Below are 18,826 nucleotides of genomic sequence, written 5' to 3'. Positions count from 1 at the left end.
ACTGGTAGGAAAACTCCCACTTCATTCGCTGCAGACCTTCTTGTAGGGTATTCTGTGCTGGTTCTTCTGCTTAGAGGATTCTGTCTGCTTCCTGTCATCCAGAAATGTGTTGCACGTTCTCGTTCACTAGTGACCACTGTTCTGCACACCCTCGTCTAAAGTACTTTGCTGTTATCGTTTATTCTTTTTGTGCTTCTACATGTCTATTTCAGTGGGCCCTCAGAGGCCTGGGCTGTAAATCTGTGCTCGGGCTGGCATTCTGAAATGACTTCGAAAGTAAGTATGTTGCTATGGATATTTAGGCCATTTTGCTATATTTTTATATTGGCACTGTGCAAAGAAGTGTAGATTCAAGTTGTGCTATTGATTTCCACTCATTTACTTTACATTTATATATAACTAACAAAGATATACATTATCACCTGGACATAGAATTTAATAGTATGGGTTCCAAACAGATTATTCTGCGTAATTTTCACTAGGATTCCATGTAGAGATTTCATAGTCTGGACAAAGGGCTCATTTGAGCTAAGAGCAGTTTCAATGCTCTGGGTACTTCAGGAGCAGTTCTCTAGAGGACGGTGAGGGATGGTCGTTTCCACTGATGCTTCAGTCTCAGCGAGTTCCTGGGAAATCATCCGGAGTGCTTTATGAGATGTTTATTCTCTGTTGGTAAAATATTCAATATTGAAGCAAAAGAGACTTTCCCCCCTCATAAAATATTCAATACTTTTCTCCTATGGTTACTGTAAGGGTTACAATATATGTAATACATGTAAGAGCGCAAAGACTGGCATGTCGTAGATGCTTGATAAATATTAGTTTCCTCTAAAGTTGTGGAATCTCAAACCAAACTGCAGCATTCACGTTAGAAACTGAAAATTTGATTCAATATGCTGCAGAGAAGGCAGTATCTTGCTGCACGTAAGCTCAGGGACCAAGAAGTCATATAAAGCGAGGTTCAAGCCGTAGTTCCACCTCTTAATTGCCTGTCTCTTTATGATTCCGTTTCCTCATCTACAAAGTGGAGGTCATAATAATTATATCTACTTTGTGTGGTTATTAAGAAGGTTAAATGAGATCATATGTGTAAAGTACTTTGTGCATTATGAAATACTAGTGTATTATGTGGCCCATAGTACATGCTTGACTATAGAGTAACTATTGAGTCATAGTTACTATAACTCCCATGTTTTAGGGATGTATTCTACACTGACATTTTTGAAAACCATGGAATGTAAAGGCACATGGAGTATAAAGATGGTAACCTGAGCACAAATTTACAACCCAGGCTAAGTCATAAAGACACTAGGGGGTAACATGGAAATCACAGCAAATGACACTTACAAGGGTGTCCAACGTTTTGGTGTCTCTGGGTCACACTGGAAGAACAGTCATCTTGGATCACACATTAAATACACAAACACTAATGAAAACAAAATCATCTCATAATGTTCTAAGTAAATTTACAATTTTGTGTTAGGCCGCATTCATAGCCATCCTGGGCTGCATGTGGCCCATGGGCCATGGGTTGAACACTCCCATAAGAAAGTTTAGAGAATCATTTTCCCAAACCATGTTTGGTAGAATTTTAATCGCTGGAGATATTTTGAGACAAAAAGTCTTGTGTTCAAATAAGTTATGGAAACAAAATATATTCAACTCCATTATGCATACTAATGTCTACCGAATTTTGTCTTAAGCAAACCTCATTAACTTTGTTTAGCTTAATGTATCCTCCAAACTCCTTGCTGACATAAATAGCATTTATAAGCTGTAGCATCAATATTCTATGGAAATTCTTTGAGAAACTCTGATTTATGTCCTTAGGTTTAAGAGGGTATAGTTACATATCATGAAGGTTGGCACTCTTAGTGACTACTAGTTAAGCTTTAATTTCCAGCCTCTCATTGTCCAAATATCTAAAATAGTGAATATTAGTGTTTTAATAGAAAAGTACGCACAGATTTAATTATTTCAGAAAAGGAAATATGTAATGACTTCAAAGCAATACTGATGGGTACTTTGGGGAAGTTTCAATGGAAAAACAGAAGATCAGGTTAAGCCAATTATCTCAATAGAGGAAAACGTTCGTTATTAAACAGACATTAAACTGTTCAAGGGAATTGTTGTGTGTGCTGGAGTATGTCTCCAAAGATGCTTGCAGATGTACTGCACCTTCCAGCACTTCTATATTAAGTCTGAGCTGGCCTGTCTACTGTTTTAATCAATGGAATGTGGAAGTTCTGCACCTAAGTGTGGAGAAGGCTCGGCGGTTTCTGCTTTTGTGTTTTTGGGAGCCCTGAGTCTCCATGGAAGTTCTGCTGGAGAAGCCAGGTGGAGAGTAGAAGAGACCATGGAACTAAGGAGAGAGAGAGAGAGAGAGAGAATATGAGGTGCCCAGCTGTCTGAGTATTCCAGTTCAAATAGATAAAAAATAGATAGAAGGCATAAGCTTTTGAAACATGCTTGTCAAGGCGCCAGACATATAAATGAGCCAGCTTGGACTTTGCAAACCAGTTGAGTCCTCAGATTATTGTAGCCTCAGCCAAAATTATGTGAAGCAAAAGAACCACCCAGCTGAGCCCAGTCAACCCACAAAGCCATGGGAGATAATAAAAATGGTTACTTCAAGCCAGTAAATCTTGCATTGATTTCTTACACAGTAATATCAATACATGACCTAACCACATGGATGGAAAGTGTAGAAGAGCGCACAGAAAAGTATCCTGATGGAGTCCTCTTCATTTCATTTAGCTTTTTTTAAGCACCAGTTGAGTGCAGTGTTCAACATTTGCTCACAGATTCCCTGTGACAGTTCTATGGTGATTGAATTCACAAGAGCTTAGAAGGGCAAAAATATCACAAAATTAGCTTGTCAAAATACCACAGAAAGGTATCTTTAGCCACTCCTACTTTGTGTCAGAGCTTTTCTTCTTTAGAGAAAATTACTAATAAGATTTAAAAATAGATTTTTCCCTTCCAACTTTGCTTTTAAGTTTTAAAAGTAATAAACAGAGTAACAAACATAAAGAAGCTGTCAGTTTAATGAGAGAAAATTATTACTATATCATTAGCATAGACTTATTTCTAAGTCAGGTCCTGAACTATCTTTTTTTCTCTCCAGGTTGATAATTCTCATTTCAAAAGTGGCCCAAATGAGAAATAAAACTACACTTCGCTGATGGCTTTTTGCAGTGAGAAACTGGAGGAAGGGAAGCAGAGAAGGAGGTGTTGCAAGCTGGGAGTGTGGTGCCCAAGAGCTAAGCAGGAGAAAAAATTAGAAAAAGAGTAGGAGAAATTTTGTTTTTATTTGCTTATTTGCTTTTTGTAATTGCTCTGGGTATGAAACTTTGATGAGAAGGAATAATCAAGATAAGGTTTGAAGGAAATTTTTGGACAAAGATTGCATGATACCGTACTTTACCAGTAGTGAGGATATAAATTTTATCTTGAGTTTTGAAGGCTCACTTGTGTTTCCTGTCACTGTGACTCTGGAAAAAGATTGTCATATCCTTTGGGATTTACTAGAATTACACATGAAAGGTCATTGTCAATTCACTTAAATAAAAATATATAAAACCCTATTTTAGGTAGTGTGTAGGAAAAGAGAGAGTAAAAGTTGACAAGTTCTTAAGTTATTGGTAATCTAGTAGGAAAGCTAAGAAATATATTTGAGTATGTTAACAGAATCTCATAGCAGAATGTCACAGCTAAATCAAGACTAGCATCGACAGCTCAGCTATTTGTGAAACTGGTGGGTTTACGGCTTCTCTGACAACCAGTCTGCATAAATGAGTGTGCACCAATTTGCACATTCTATGAAAAGAATAAGAAAAATATTTGTTTGTTTGTTTGATTTTCCTTGTTAGTCTGCTTGAAAAGCTCCCGATAGAGCAGAAAGGGATGAGGCCAGTGAATGGCGGAATATTTTTCTCCTCTTCCTTGGTTACTGGACCATTTCAAATCTCTGCTCAGTGAGTTCTAAGTTAAAATTAAAGAGACTGGTTTCACAAAGACCTTTCCAAAATACTCAGCCCAAGTAGCGCCACTTAGGGGGCCCGAGTGGCAATGTAGGCCACAGGACTGCTGAGGGTGTCACTGTGCCCTCACTGTGTCTGGAAAACAGTGGGAATTCAGTAAGTATCTGATGAACAAAAAAGCCCTGGGACATTGGGGTTGTTGGCTTTGGGAGCTGCAGGAACCCATGCTCTTGGCCTGCATGCTACTGGTCACAGTGGGCACTTTTAACATTAATAAAAACAAAATAGAGAGGAGGTCTTAAGTGGCTATATGGGACGAAAACAAGGAGGATCTGAAAAGAAGAAAAAGAAAAGCCACGTCACACAGGGACTAGAGGTGCCGTCTCCTGCACAGCGTACGTGAGATACTTGGGGGCGCAGACAATCCAGGGTGATGGGTGGGCGGGAGGATCGTGCGCAAGGGCAGTTGATCTGGAGGGTCCAGCAGCTGTGGACAAGAGAAGGAAATATATTTCATGAATATTAAAATTGCTTCATTTGTATATACTATTTGGTGGAGCCTCAGGATTTGGGGTTATGTAAGATACAATTTCATAAAAAGAAATCTAAATGTTTTCTGTGCTATGGAAACAGAGAACAAAGGTAGACTAATCTAGACAGGGCAAATGTTCCCCGCCTGCTAGTAGGACAGTGATGCTTTATAATGTTGTGCAGGCTGAGATGTGCAAAGGGGAACGATAAAAGGAATGGGCCAGTTTCATGCTACTGATGTTTCGTTTCAATAGGTGACCTCTTTTACCAGTGAGCATCATGTGTTTGCAAAAATGCTCTCTCGGGTACGGCAGGAGAGCCTGTCTTTGCTGTGCCGAATAGTCCCTCTAGTAATGCAATTTCTGATTCATTGTCTAGCCTTAAACACTTATCAGTGCAGCTTATGAAAATCTAGGCCGATTTAGTTTGAGGTAGAGCCCAGAAAAGTTCTTGCACAGTATACATCAAGAGGGTTTCTTTGAGCAAAAATAGTTACACGGTGAGTTCTGTTCTCAAAGACATCCTTTTCTTCCAAGGTTCTGTGGCAGTGACTCTACACTATTCCACAGTCTGGAATAAAACCTGAATTGGTATAGAAGCCCACACAAAGAAGTCGAGTCACCTTCTTAGGGAACTTGGATGCACAAATATCTCTAGGGCATCACACAGAGAGAAGCTACATTCTCAGATGTGAGAATATCTAAACCAAAGTTCTTGTGGCAATGTAAACTTATTTCTATGTGTCTTGTCATAGTAAAAAGAATATAATAAAATGTATTAAGATAGACACAAAATAAAACCATGCAGTACACTAATGACGCTTCAGGTATTTTCCTGCGGGGATGAATGTGCGCATGAGAACCTTATTTGGCTTGTTTCTCTTTTCACAAATCTGTCTGTTTCCTTTGACTGATTTCACATTCTTCATTTCACTTCACTTTCCTTCTCCACTCTTCCCCCGATGCATCCGAGCTACCAAACGTGATCGTCTGTCTCACAGAGCCACACACCTGAAAGGCCACGGTAAATGCCTTTGTGTTCGGACACCCAGGTAACGTCTTCAGCTGTCGGTGCCTCAGCACATCCTGCTCCTCGGGGACCTCCCTTCCTCCCGCTGCCTTTCTCCCCACACCGTCATCCTCTTCTGGTGTAACTTTCCAAACTGCCTTTATTTTTCCGTTTTGGTTGTGAAAGGTCCCAGTCTGGTAAAGAAAACTTCACTTTTAGAATTCTCAGGATTTAGTGTGGTTTGCTTGTAATTGCAATCTAGATGATAGACTGTCCTTTTGTTGTTGTTGAATTTACTGGGGTGACACTGGTTAATTAGACAGTCCTTTCTGGATTCTTATGCTGAGCAAGTGTTTAAGTGGCTGTCTTGAAAAAGGGTTAGGTGGAAAAAAGGACTGAAATATAACTTAATGCACCACATCTGTGCCTTTGTGTGCATGAATTTTATCCTAGGCTACATGTTCTTTTCCTATTACATCCTCCTGGCTGAGACTGAAAGAATAATACCATGGATTGAAATGCCATTTGTGGAAATTTATTTCTGGTTGGCATTAAACTAACCAAGAGAAGGCATCTTAAAAGATTGTGAATGAAAATATACACCATACTTATATTGCCAGTAACCCAGCAATTGGTCTGTATTATTCAACAATTAGCACATTAGTGGGTTATGTTGATTAATTGTTTAGAAGGAGACTTCCTAAATCTTCATGAATTTTAAATATCATATACAATGAGAGTTTTATTTTAATGGTGACCCTACTGTCTTAGTAGGCAGGAAAAGACCCTAAGCCTACATCTAACAAAGGAGGATAGGCAGCAGGGGGAAGGCAGTGTAATAAAGGGGTTATCCATGGTCATAGAACAGGGGTGGAACAGGGGTTCACCCTGTGGTCAGAGTGATCTGGTTTAAAACCTCAGCTGTGTGCCTTGGCTGGTGTGGCTCAGTGGATTGAGAGCAAGGAGGCTGTGAACCAAAGGGTCGCCAGTTCAATTCCCAGTCAGGGCCCATACCTGGGTTGTGGGCCAGGTCCCCAGTAGGTGGAGTGCAAGAAGCAACCACACACTGATGTTTCTCTCCTTCTCTTTCTCCTTCCCTTCTCCATCTCTAAAAATAAATGAGTAAAATCTTTTTAAAAAACTCAGCTATGAAATGTGTTGCTTGTAGGGCCATGGGAAAGTTATTTAACCCCTCTAAGTCTCTCATCTGTAAAAATGGAATAAATTTGTTATAAAAATTATGTGAAATGACACATGTGAACTACAAAGCACAGTGCTTGGTGCAGAGTCCACTTTCAATAAATGGCCGTGAAGCAGGTATTTGCTATTATTTTTGTCTGTCCATTAACTTCAATACATTGCTATGTTTGTCAGATCCTTCCTTTCCCAGCTTCCCCTGTGGCAAAGGCGGCCACGTGACGCAGACTTAGCTCTGAGTCAGCAGACAGAGTCACAGAGGGGCAGGTGGGAGGATGTGTCCCGATGATGGCGGTGACAGCTGTAGTAGCTCATGCAGTCCTTGAGGAAACAACACTGTGCAGGATTCCAGAGTTTTTTCCCTGGCGGGAGCACTGGACCTTCCCCCCGGGGTCCTACCCATTCTAAATCTGGTTCTCCAGCCTTCCCAGTACTTCTATGAGCTACTGAATGTCACTTCAATAAACCCCTTTTCTCTTCCAATCAGGAAGAATTGCTTTCCATTGCTTAGCTTTAAGAACGCTAACTAATTAGGGGGGCTATTATTATGTCAGTTTTTAAGCTACATACTTTCAGTGACATCATCTGGAAATGTGTCCTGGAAGGACTTTGCTTTGTCTTAGTTAATAAACATCATTAGGACGGGAACTGTGTCCGCCTTGTTCAGCTTATATTTTGAATGCCTAGGACGTTATCTGGTGACATAGTGAATGTTTAATACATACTGACTGAATAAATGGTGAATTATGGGTACAGAAAGACCACGTATAATGACATGCTAATTCTATCCACCTAAGGTGTAATGAACTACACATAAAGCAAGCAATCACAGGTGGTATCTCTGCTACAAGAGGAGATAAAAGGTGAGGGAACATACTGTTTGACACTTCCTCATTCATAACAATGAATATTTTCTGGAGAAGGGGAGAATATCCCAGACAGGAATTTATATACTTAAGATTTTGGTAATGCCAAATTAGGAAAATCAAAATAGCCTTCCTACCATGGTAACTGGTTGGATGCTGTGTCTATACCTGTGTCTATACCTACATCTTTATCTGTGTGTGTATGTCCACGTCTTCGTCTATACCTGTGACTGTATCTAGCAAGGAAAGGTATTTTCAGAGAAACAGAAACTCAGAGAATGTGCCACGAACTGATCTAAACTAAGGGACATTTTAAAGGTTTTGGGGAACAGAGAAGATGATCCCAGGTGGAAGGTCAACAGCGCAGGGAGGAATAAAGAACAAGGAACACGGTGAACACATGGGTAAACCTCAGTGAGTGCTGCCCCCGTAAAGCAAAAGCAATGTGCTGTGAAGATGGCAAAATAACACAGAGAGAGGCAATTGTGCAACTGCACACAGATAGGGAGGGAGTGAACTAAGTTCAAGAGTTCTAAGGGGCTGGCATTGCTGAGAGCAGGGGAATGAACCTGAAACTTCGACATTAGATTTTGGCAGATCAAGGAAGCATGCTGCAATTTCTACAACAATTTCTTAAAACAGCAAGAGAGTGTGTGACTCCCAACTCATAGTGTGAAACAAGTAGAATCGTAATAACAAATTATTTTTTAAAAAACGGCGGGGGTAGGAAAAAGAACATAAAACAGTTGACAAAATTTAAAATGCAGATTTTAAAACCCAATAATTGCATTAAATGTGAATAGACTAAATACTCCAGTCAAAAGAAAAAGATTTTCAGCATCAATTACAATGAACATAGTAGTCAAATACAGGCAGCGTATAACAAACATATGTAAAATATGAGGGTATCTAAGAGCTCAAAGTAACAGAGGACAAAGGTCTGCCATGCACACATCGACCCAAAGAAAGCCGCCCTAGCCATACAATAGAGGACAGAGTAGTAAGGAAAACGTAGTTACTTTACAATGATTGAAAGTTCAATTCATCAGGAACATGAGAATTCCTATTGTATGTATTTAGGAACATGCCTAAAATGAATACAAGTATCAGGGAAAAATGGATACATTTACAATCATAGTGAGAGCTTTTTTAAAAAAATGTTTTCTCTGTAATACATATAACAAGCAGACAAAAATTAATGAAACATAGAAAATTCTAAAACATGATTCAAACTTAACCTCCAGGTATTTTACCTCACCTAAGTGAGCCGTAATCCCAAGAGCTTGAAACCCCTAGTTATCCCACACGGTGTGAGAACTCTTCCTGTTTCACTCTCCTGAGGATGGCTGTCGGCTGCCAGGAACCAAGCAGACTCCTCTCCAGCTCTGACTCCCATGCTGCCCCACACACCGTAATGCGCACTCTGCTTCCTTGTCCCAGGAGACTTCTTTTTTAAAGACTTTATTTATTTATTTTTAGAGAGAGGGGAAGGGAAGGAGAAAGAAGGGGAGAGAAATATCAATGTGTGGTTGCCTCTTGCACACCCCCTCCTGGGGATCTGGCCCGCAACCCAGGCATGTGCCTTGACTGGGAACTGAACCAGCAACCCTTTGTTTCTCAGCCCGTGCTCACTCAATCCACTGAGCTCTACCAGCCAGGGCAAGAGACAACTTCTCACTTTGCCTGTAGCACGTCCCACCCCAGACCTCCTAGGGCTATGTTAACTCCTACCCAGCTCATACATTATCCCCACCAGGAAGCCCTGGCCGACCAGCCTGCCCCTCTCCTGGCCCAGGCAGGCCGATTCCAGAGCTCACACTCTTAGACTCTAGTTTTAGTTTTACTATTTCAAAAAAGCTGTGCCTCCACTTCAGGGTTTGGATACATCTTGCCAAAGGGCCCTGCAGAAAAGTAAAACGAACATTCACTTTCTCCAAGAGTTTGCAAGAAGGCCCAGTTTCCCAAACTGCTGGCAATACTGCCTACTATAAAACAATAACAACACAGCAATTTGAAGAGAGTGATTAATAAGTTGTTTTGGTGTTTTAATCTCCAGATCTTAGACAACTAGTGACATATAACCTACTTTTCTCTCAAATTTTTATTAAAAGCCATTTTTCTGGGATGCTTAGTTTTTCTTTACTGACTTATACAGCTCCTCATAGAGTAAAATTATTAAAATGATATTCAGAGTATATATGGCAAATACTTCTTCCCAGCCTGACACATTATCTGTGTGATGGTATCTGGTATATTTATGGGTTTGCTTGTTTTTTCTGTCTTCCGTTAGAACGTAAGTTGCATGACAGTGAAAACCTTCATTTATCTTGGTTTATGCTACATCCCTAGCACCTACTACAAGGCATGACACTTAGTAGGGAATCGATAAGTATTTGTCGAATGAATGAAATGCATGAACACCCACTGTGGGCCAGGGCCGGTGCTGGTGCTGCCGAGGTAGAGGTGAAAGAACAGTCCCTGACTTTGCAACACTCACAGTCCAGGGGCTGACTCTGAACATGCTCAGAGCACCACGAAATGATACTGGGTTGGCCTATTTTCGCTGATAACTTCATTGGTTTGGATATTTTGAGTGTGTCAGCTGTCTCCCACATGGTATAACGTTGAATGTTCTCAAATAATGTCTCGATTTCATCTCTATCAACTTCAATTTGTCTACCTGACCATGGAGCATTGTCCAGCGAGAAATCTCCCGCACGAAACTTCACAAACCATTTCTGACACGTTCAATCAGTCACAGCACCTTCTGCATACCCTGCACAAATCTTTTCTTGTGTTTCAGTTGCATTTTTACCTTTCTTGAAATAATACGACATAATATGCTGAAAATGTTGTGTATTTTCTTCCATCTTCAGTGTTAAAATGGCTACACAAAAATTCACTAGTTTTGGTGAGTTTTTTTTAAAATGCACACTGATATGACAGCTGTCACAGTACAATCAACAAAATTGTTTTAAATGAAGTTCAAGACAACCAAGCACTACTAGAGCCATCTTCCCGTAAAAAAACAAGGCAAAATTTTGTGCAAACCAATAGGTTTCTAGCAGTGGTAGGATTCTTACACAAAGGGGTTTGAGACAGAGGGAAGCAATTTCTAGGATGCCCCCTCCCCTGTTACCCCTCCCCCCTGCCACACAGGCTTTAGTGGTATTCCCTGCTCTTGAGTGTAAGCCTGTCCAGTGACTGGCTTTTAACAATAGAACGCAACAAAAACAATGGGATGCCACTTCCAAGTTTCAGTTACGGAATGACTTGGACTTCTGTCTTGCTTGCTTTCTTACTCTTTGTCTCGCTCCCAGCATTTGCTCTGGGGGGAAGCAAGCTGCCAGGGTGTGAAGGCCATGAGAGAGGAACCGAGGGAGCAAAGTCAGTGAAGAACTCAGACCCATGGTCCAACAGGCCACAGTAACCTGACTGGAACCTCCCTAAAAGTTTTTAAGGTACCCTGTTAGTCCTCACCCTGAATCTTGAGCCAGTGAGACTGTGGGATAATAAATGTTTGTTGCTTTAAGCCACTAAGTTTGGGGGTAATTTTGTTAATCAGCAATAGGTAACCAATACAGAGACCTAGTGAGTTTAGGCATAATTTTACCAACTTCATACCTACAGTAACGCAACGGTGAGCTGTATCTATAATTCACATGTCTTACTTCCACGATTCCCTATGCAATTCTCTCCTCCGCTGAAGGGAATGGAAAAAGAAGCAAAGTAGTCAAAGTAGGAAAGACACCCAGGAATGGATGCACATGGATGAAAGAGCATCAGTCCTGCCAGCTACTGGTGCTGTCTTGCTAGGACTTCAAAATAGAGAAATAACTACTTCCAAATGGAGAAATAACTGCTTCGAAATAGAGAAATCACTGTGATACCTCCTGAGAGTTTCAGGGGTGATTGAGGAAGGAAGCACTAATTTTTCCCACTGCTCTCCTCTTGTCTTTCCTCATCGTGCACCTGATATTTTCCCTAAGGCAGCGACAGCCACAGAACCAGAAGTGGAGGGTCAGAAATGAGAGGCAAAATGAGAACAGAAGGATGATGGCGTAGAAGTGCTGTCTTGTCTTTCTTCTCTCTCTCTCTTTCTCTCTATTTTTCTTTCCCTCAACATATTCTTAGCACAGGACCAACTAGCTCCGCACCTTAAAATGATTGCAAGCTAATTGTTTGGGCTGATAGATGCAGACAGAAGGGCTCTCTCAGAATCTACTTTTAGAACTACCAGGGAAACAAAATGAAAATTGCATCTCTGGAAGTTCTGGTCCTCAACTTTGCAGAAACTCACAGTGCTAGAAGGAACTTAATCAATGGCACAACAAAAATACCATATAAGTGAGTAAGAATATCTCACAAAGACCAGGCGAGAGGATGCTGGCAGAGGCACTTAGCAAGCTCTCAGGTGTCTCATAGGAATAATGAACACCTGAGAATGGGACTCTGTCCCACATACCATTATTTTTTGGTGGCAGCAATGTCCCCAGCTTAAAAAACAAACAAACAAACTCTTGATTGTATTTCTTCTTCCTTTTTAGGTTACTTTCTAGACAGCAGCAGCTCTCTGACAAAGTACTGACCAGTGGGGTGAAAGATGAAATCTACGGTACAGCAGAAAAATAGGGATTTTCTGATAAAAAGTAAAAGGAACAAACTTAAATGGCACATGCCTTTAAGTTCATCCTTTGCTCTTTCCCTTTTTGCTTGCCGGGCATGCAGTTACAAAGTCTACAGACCCAGCAGCCATCTTGTGACCACAGGAAAAGTCTACTTGCCAGAGGTGGTGGGAATGGACAAGAGAAGAAACCAGGTTCCTGCATGGAACCCTTATGCCCCTACCCTGGCACTGGACTGCTATCTCCAGACATTTTGTTTTGTGAGCAAAAGTAATCATTTCAGTTAACTAATCCATGATGATAGAGGGATTCTGCTACTCACAGCTGAATGAAATTATAGCTAATTTGTCTACTTCTATAAAATGCATAACAAACTAAATGTAAAATTAATAATAATACAAAGTCTGTAGTGAGTTGCGGGTGCCTAGTGGTTCACAAGGCTCACCCACTTGTTAAGTCACCTGCTCATACCCAGCCAAATGGTAAATTTCTACACACAGTTGATCTCTGTGACCACTTTTGAATGTTAAATCTTCTAATGCTAAGAGTCTAGATTTTACTTGAGTAGAGGTAAAACGTCTACAACTCAGAAAACAGGAGAAATTTTATCCCATGGTCAGAATTTCTCTCAATGGGTTATAAATAATTCTCCGATGACTACAACACTAAGCTCTAGAAGACAGGTAGTTTACAAAATAAGTCATCTAATTCAGGACACACGGCATTGTTTTACAGATTTAGTTGACTATCCCATTCATTATATTCATAAGGAAAAAAATAAGCAAAACATCATTTGAAAGGGATACTGACCAAGGGCTGCTTGAGTATCTTTCTGAGCAATGGGAATACCTCACACAGCTCTTAGCCTATATTTCAGCTGTGGCACCCTTGAAAACTGAAGTCTTAATATGTTATAGCCTTATGGGAAAGAGATTTCAGTATCTCAAAGCTTTTTCTGTAATATACCAGACCTTAGAAATTCTTTTGAACAAAAGGTTGCAGTTCAGAAATACCTCCTTGACTATCTTTTAAATATCCGTAGTAAATGTTAACTTATTAAAAGCACTGAGAAGTCTCATAGTAAAAACACCTGTTAGTATATTTTTAGTTCAGCACAGCTCATAGATCCATTTTCTTGTACAACACACATTTCCATAGACCACTTTTAAAATGCTGGCATAGGGTACCATTGGTATCTCGAATAACATGGTTTTAAAAGTTCAAAATTTCTTTCTTAATTTTTTTTCAGATTTTTTAGGCTTAAGTTGTTTTGCTTACTTGTTCTATTAGAACTTATAGACAACATTAGGCAGAGAAACACTTACCTGCTTTGCAAATTGGCATACCGGATAACTTTATCTCCTCTTCCTCAACTGTGATTTTTCACCGAGAATCTCCGAGACTCCTCTTGCAGGAAACCCTGTAGCTCTGTTCTGTTTTGAACAGAGGGTTTTGTCTACTTAAAACCATCTTGAGTGCTATCTTCCAATTAGTTGGACAAATATTATACCCTGTTGCCTACCTCTGTCCCAAAGTGGGAGTACACTCGGATAGTAGGTCACCCCTCCATCTCTGCAGAAGTACTTGTCTGTCCTTATTTCCAGAGCTGATGACAGCTACAATGAACACATGTGACTTCTTTATTAGCACTGTCTGTGGGACTTTGGAAAAATGTTTGGGGACATGCAGCAAACTGAAGGATAGAGGTCAGCTTATTCTCAACAACCATTGCAAACAGACCAAGCAAAAAAGGACGTGACTCCTGCATAATAATACCACTGAGAGCCAGCCTACAGAGACAGCTGTTAACAGGGCAGCTCAGAGTTAGTATGTCTTTCTCGTAATGCTTTTGAAATTGCAATGTCGGTTTCATAATGTGGGCAGGGTGTGTAATGAAGCCTTTAAACTACATTTTTTAAGTTTGTTTTTCACTTAAACCATATTTTTATTTTTTTTTTAAATTTTATTTATTTATTTTTAGACTAAGGGGAAGGGAGGGAGAAAGAGAGGGAGACAAGCATCAACATGTGGTTACCTTTTGTACACCCCCTACTGGCCTACAACCCAGGCAGTGCTTTCTCTGACTGGGAATAGAACCAGCGACCCTGTGGTTCACAGGCCAGCACTCAACACTCTGAGCCACACCACTCAGGGCAAAAGCACATTTTTAGAAAGAATGCTTTTATTTTGATTAATTTCACAAACCTCTCCTGAGCATCTACCTTTTGCAAAGCACCATGTCAAAAATTCTAATGGTGCAGGAAATTGTGTTTTCCAAGCCCACCACAAAATGAAGTCCCATTTCTAACACTCCTATTGGAAAGTGAGGTCTATATTCCTGCCTCCTTGAAATTGGGTGGGTTCTTGTGACTCTTGTGACCAACAGGAAATGGCGAGAGTGACACAATCAAATTTCCAAAGCAAGGTCATAACAGGCCAGACAGCTTCCGACTCGCTCACTGGAACCCTTTCTCTCTCAGCTGTCATGTGAGCAGCCGCTTCTCTGCCTTGAGGTGGCCATGCTGGGAGGAAGCCCAGAGGCCTCTGGAGAGACTACAAGGAGAAGCCCTGAGACTACACGAAGCTTGATAGATGCCTGGCCAGTCCCCTGCTGCCTCAGTCCCCACTCCCATTGTCACAGGTCCTGCCACCACATGATCAAAGCTCCAGGCTCACTCTAACTCAGAGCTGCCCACCCAGCTCTCCCCAGATTCCTGACTCACAGAGACCATAAAGCCTAATGAAATGATTGTTGTGTTAAGTCACTAAATGTGGTAATAAAATTGTTACACAGCAACACATAAAGAATGGATGGGCACAAAGATGCAACAACTCATGGTCTTTGGACTTAAAAGAGCTTGAAGTCCAAGTGGAAAAACCAGGTGTGCAGGTACAAAGACTAAAAGTGAATGAAGGGAAGTGGCGGACCAAAATGGCTAGCAATGGACTAAATATGGGAATAGACTGACTCAGGTTTTTAACTGGTGCGGAGAAGCTGCTTTTAAATCTCAGAGCCTTTTCATGTTGTTGTTGAGGGGCTTGAAGGCCAGGGAGTTGTCACGGAATTAGGAATTTTTAAGCCCAGTTTCTTATTTGCAGTAGGTGGTAGAAATTTCTCCAAGTTTGAAACAACATACATTCACATTAAAATTTTCATGGGAACAGTAATAATAAGCATTTTCATATCTTATTTTGTCCACCCCAATAAGTTGTTAATTAGTGCAGCTTTACATTCTATTGGATTATTTATTTTTAAAGATTAAGAAATGTCCAGCTCGAATTAAACAATTAAGCACACACATGCTTATTCGAGGAGAGAAGCAATATTAATGTAGGGCAGAGAAAGAGCATAGGACATAATCAATGTCCTGAACTAATTTAAAACCTCATTGGGCCTTTGTGACATAGCATCTCTCTCTCTCTCTCTCTCTCTCTCTCACACACACACACACACACACACAGAGTTAACGACAGAAAAGCAGAAATGTTAAGTGCATAATGTTAGATACAAATGGAATAGAGAGTGTAGTACGTTTGTCTGTCTCAAAGTAGTCTTTTGCTTTAGGCTACCTTTGCCCTAAACACTGTTTATGATTCTGACCCAGTCCTCATCATGCAAATCCAAGTTCAAATAGGTTGGATTTCCCTGTGCCTCAAACTTTGCCCTAAAGACACTAATAATGAAGCATTTACTGGATCACATATTCTGCCTAGAAGTTTTTCAAATTACTACAGCATCACTTCTCAAAATGTACATCATGAAACATTGTTCACACAACATGTCTTGCCCCCCTAAATAAAAGCTTTTAGCATGAAATAAGTTCATTTACCATATTCTTTCAATGCACATTAGTGTATTAAAGGTTCTGAGAAGTCCTACCGTTAAGAAGCTTACATAATTGTGATTAGTCAAGGGGTTTCCAACTTTTTAGAACATAGAAATTTCCTTGTTTTCCTCTCTTCTGCACTCTTTCCGCATCTCTTCCTCCTTTCTTCCTTTCATTTTGTTGTGGTTGTTGCTGTTTCTTGTGATACTTACTAAAACATTTCAGGCACTGCTGCTTTAGGGACAAAGAGTGACGATGTGGAGTGAGTTTTAACCCTTCCCCTGTGTCTTCTTAACTAAGAGGCCTTCGGTAACTTACCTAACTTGTCTGAGTTGTTCATTTGTAAGAGGAATAACTATAATAAATTCTACTTCATAGAGTTGTTGTGGGTATATAGATAAATATGGCTTTTGTTTCTCATTTCTTAGAGCATTAACTTTCCCCTTCAAAGGGGGATGAGGACAGACCTCTGAGGCTTGACGCAGTGAAGATCTTTGCCCCTAATTTTGGACCAATCACAAAATGTGTTCCTCAAAGGGATGCTAGACCCAAAGGAAGTAAAACTCGGCTAAAATTTTCTCCTCGCTAAAGCTCTCTGGCTTAGGCCCTGGCAATCATGACTAGGTTGCAAAAGCAGAAGCAAGTACTGATTAAGCCCTTAGCATCTACATCCAGATTATCTGGGTTCAAATTCTATTTCCACCATTGATTAGCTGCATGGTTTGGGGCAATGACTCTACTCTCTGTGTCCTAGTTTCTCTGTCTGTTGAATGGGGACCATAATAGTGGCTACATCCTAGAATTGTTATCAATATCAAATACTTAATACTGTGAACAGTGTCTAGAACATGAGATGCTTGTTATTATTATTACAGGTTGTTAAATAAAGAAGTAGGCAGAAAGATGAATACTCAGCCCTACCTCAGATCTGAAATAGTCCAATAGTCGAGGCAAAGTTATTTTGGCATTGTAGTGTACTTTGTTTTCAGAAGTTCCACTTTGCTAGCTTGAACCTGGCCTTAGAAATGACAATGCCACTTTAACATTCTTCTTGAATCATCATGACTGCCTTGTCATGCTCTTTCAGGCTCTCTAACCGTGGGAGGTAAAAAAAAAAAAAATCAGATCTTTTTCTATATTACTCTAACAGACTCTGTTAACCCTAATAAAATAAGGTGATGCATAATGATTGGGTTTAATAAGAGGAAATTTGGCTGAGAGTGGTTACCATTATGGATATGCATAAAAAGTTGGTAGGGTTCAAAACAGACACCATGAAAATTTCACAAGGTTGAAACCAGGGCAAAGCTCAGCATGTGGGGTGAGCTGGAAGAGTGCTCTTAGCACAGTAGTTATTAATATCTGCTAAAGAACTTGACCTTTGTTGCTGTAAACAAGACCAGATAATTACATGTCCATTCCAAGAGCGACTTAGAGATGAAAATCGAAGCATTTGTCAAAGAGAACAGAAAAGTAATTTGAACTAAAATGAACATGGAGCTTTAGTTTTAACATGACAGCCTTGGCCCTTGTCATGAAAGAATTGTTACTTTAATAATTATAATTAGCTTTCTTGCCCATGAAAGCTCTGATTCTCTCGTTTTCCAGGAGAGGAGGCTGGAAGAAATGTGATATGTACAAACAGTCTTTGGGAAGGACATATCCCACCCCTTATTTTGATGGGTTTGCTGCTCTCCTTACCTCAATTATGCACCCACGATGAGAGAAACTTTGACGTCATAGAATCAAGGCAAATAAGGTGACTGCCCTCCAGCCTTGAAGCCACTGTTTCCACTGCTGACTCACCCACAGGTGAACAAACAAACCAACCTTCAAGGAAGTCCAGTTTGTTTATGGTTACAGACACCACGTGGTACCCTGTCGCCTGTCTGCTCCCTAAGGTAAGATTTTTTTCCGGGAGGCAGCCTGAGAATTGCTGTTTCAAGGAATTCTTTTTTTTTAACACAACGTTGGATTCCCTCCCCACCTGAATCCTTTTAGTTGCATGCCTAAGAATATATATACAGAGTCCAGCACAAATAACACCCCTTTTTAATTATAAAAACTTTTATTACAAAATCATAAACATGTAATTCTGTAATATAACAATATCAGACTCAAGGGCACCATATGACATTTTAGGTGAAATATGCAAATTAAAACTATTAATTAGTACACCCATATGATTACCCTGCCAACCACACTCAAGCAGGCGTTACTTCTGCCGGACACTTGTATATAGCGTGAGGTGAGAATGACATAATGTAATTAAATGAAACACGCAAAAGGACCACTTATTTCCAAGTCCAATTTTACTTTCATTGTTCAGGGTTATACCCTGTCTGTTTTCCTGTTTTCTTTCCATTCTCAGCCTTTCAGGTTAAATGAAAGTTAACACCAAATCAAGGAAATAACTGTGACTTTCATCCAGGTCGAACAGTCAGCAGGGGGTTATCACTGCTAATAGGTTGATATTATCACAGAAACATACCTTAGTGGCTTAAGCAATGAGGCAGTGCTGTTAAAGAGACCATGCCCAAGATCTTCAGTGCCTGCTGCCTGCCAAGCGGCATACTTTGTGCAGCACAGGTGATGTGAAGGGGTACAGGAGGAGATTCCTCTATAATTGGGATCAAATAAAAAAGTTTTAAATAGTGTTTTGAGGCCTTGAAGAAGGCATACCTCTAGGTCACAGACATTAATTGGCAAAGGAGCTATACTGACAATAATTACCATTAAAATGGAAGGTGAAAGTAAGAACTTTAGTCTGAATTTTCCAGATGACTTAG

The 18,826-nt window shown here is 40.3% G+C and overlaps 1 long non-coding RNA gene across 5 annotated transcripts; it reads right to left on the bottom strand.

The window, feature by feature from the left end:
• Positions 1-365: 365 nt before the first annotated feature.
• Positions 366-17,877, bottom strand: LOC123478264 (uncharacterized). Of its 5 annotated transcripts, XR_008426527.1 has the most exons (6): positions 17,739-17,877; positions 13,536-13,643; positions 8,844-9,044; positions 5,525-5,716; positions 4,383-4,470; positions 366-666 (listed from the first exon to the last, which is right to left on the bottom strand). It is a non-coding gene; the product is annotated as an uncharacterized lncRNA (long non-coding RNA). The 5 variants fall into 5 exon arrangements; XR_006653429.2 differs by lacking the exon at positions 366-666 and having other exon boundaries at positions 2,460-4,470; XR_006653432.2 differs by lacking the exons at positions 366-666; positions 17,739-17,877 and adding an exon at positions 16,959-17,128 and having other exon boundaries at positions 2,460-4,470.
• Positions 17,878-18,826: the final 949 nt, after the last annotated feature.

Source organism: Desmodus rotundus, chromosome 3 (genome assembly GCF_022682495.2).
Source record: "Desmodus rotundus isolate HL8 chromosome 3, HLdesRot8A.1, whole genome shotgun sequence".
Classification (NCBI taxonomy): Eukaryota; Metazoa; Chordata; class Mammalia; order Chiroptera; family Phyllostomidae; genus Desmodus; species Desmodus rotundus.
Note: the sequence above shows the minus strand (reverse complement) of the source record. Positions and strands in the feature narration are given on the sequence as shown.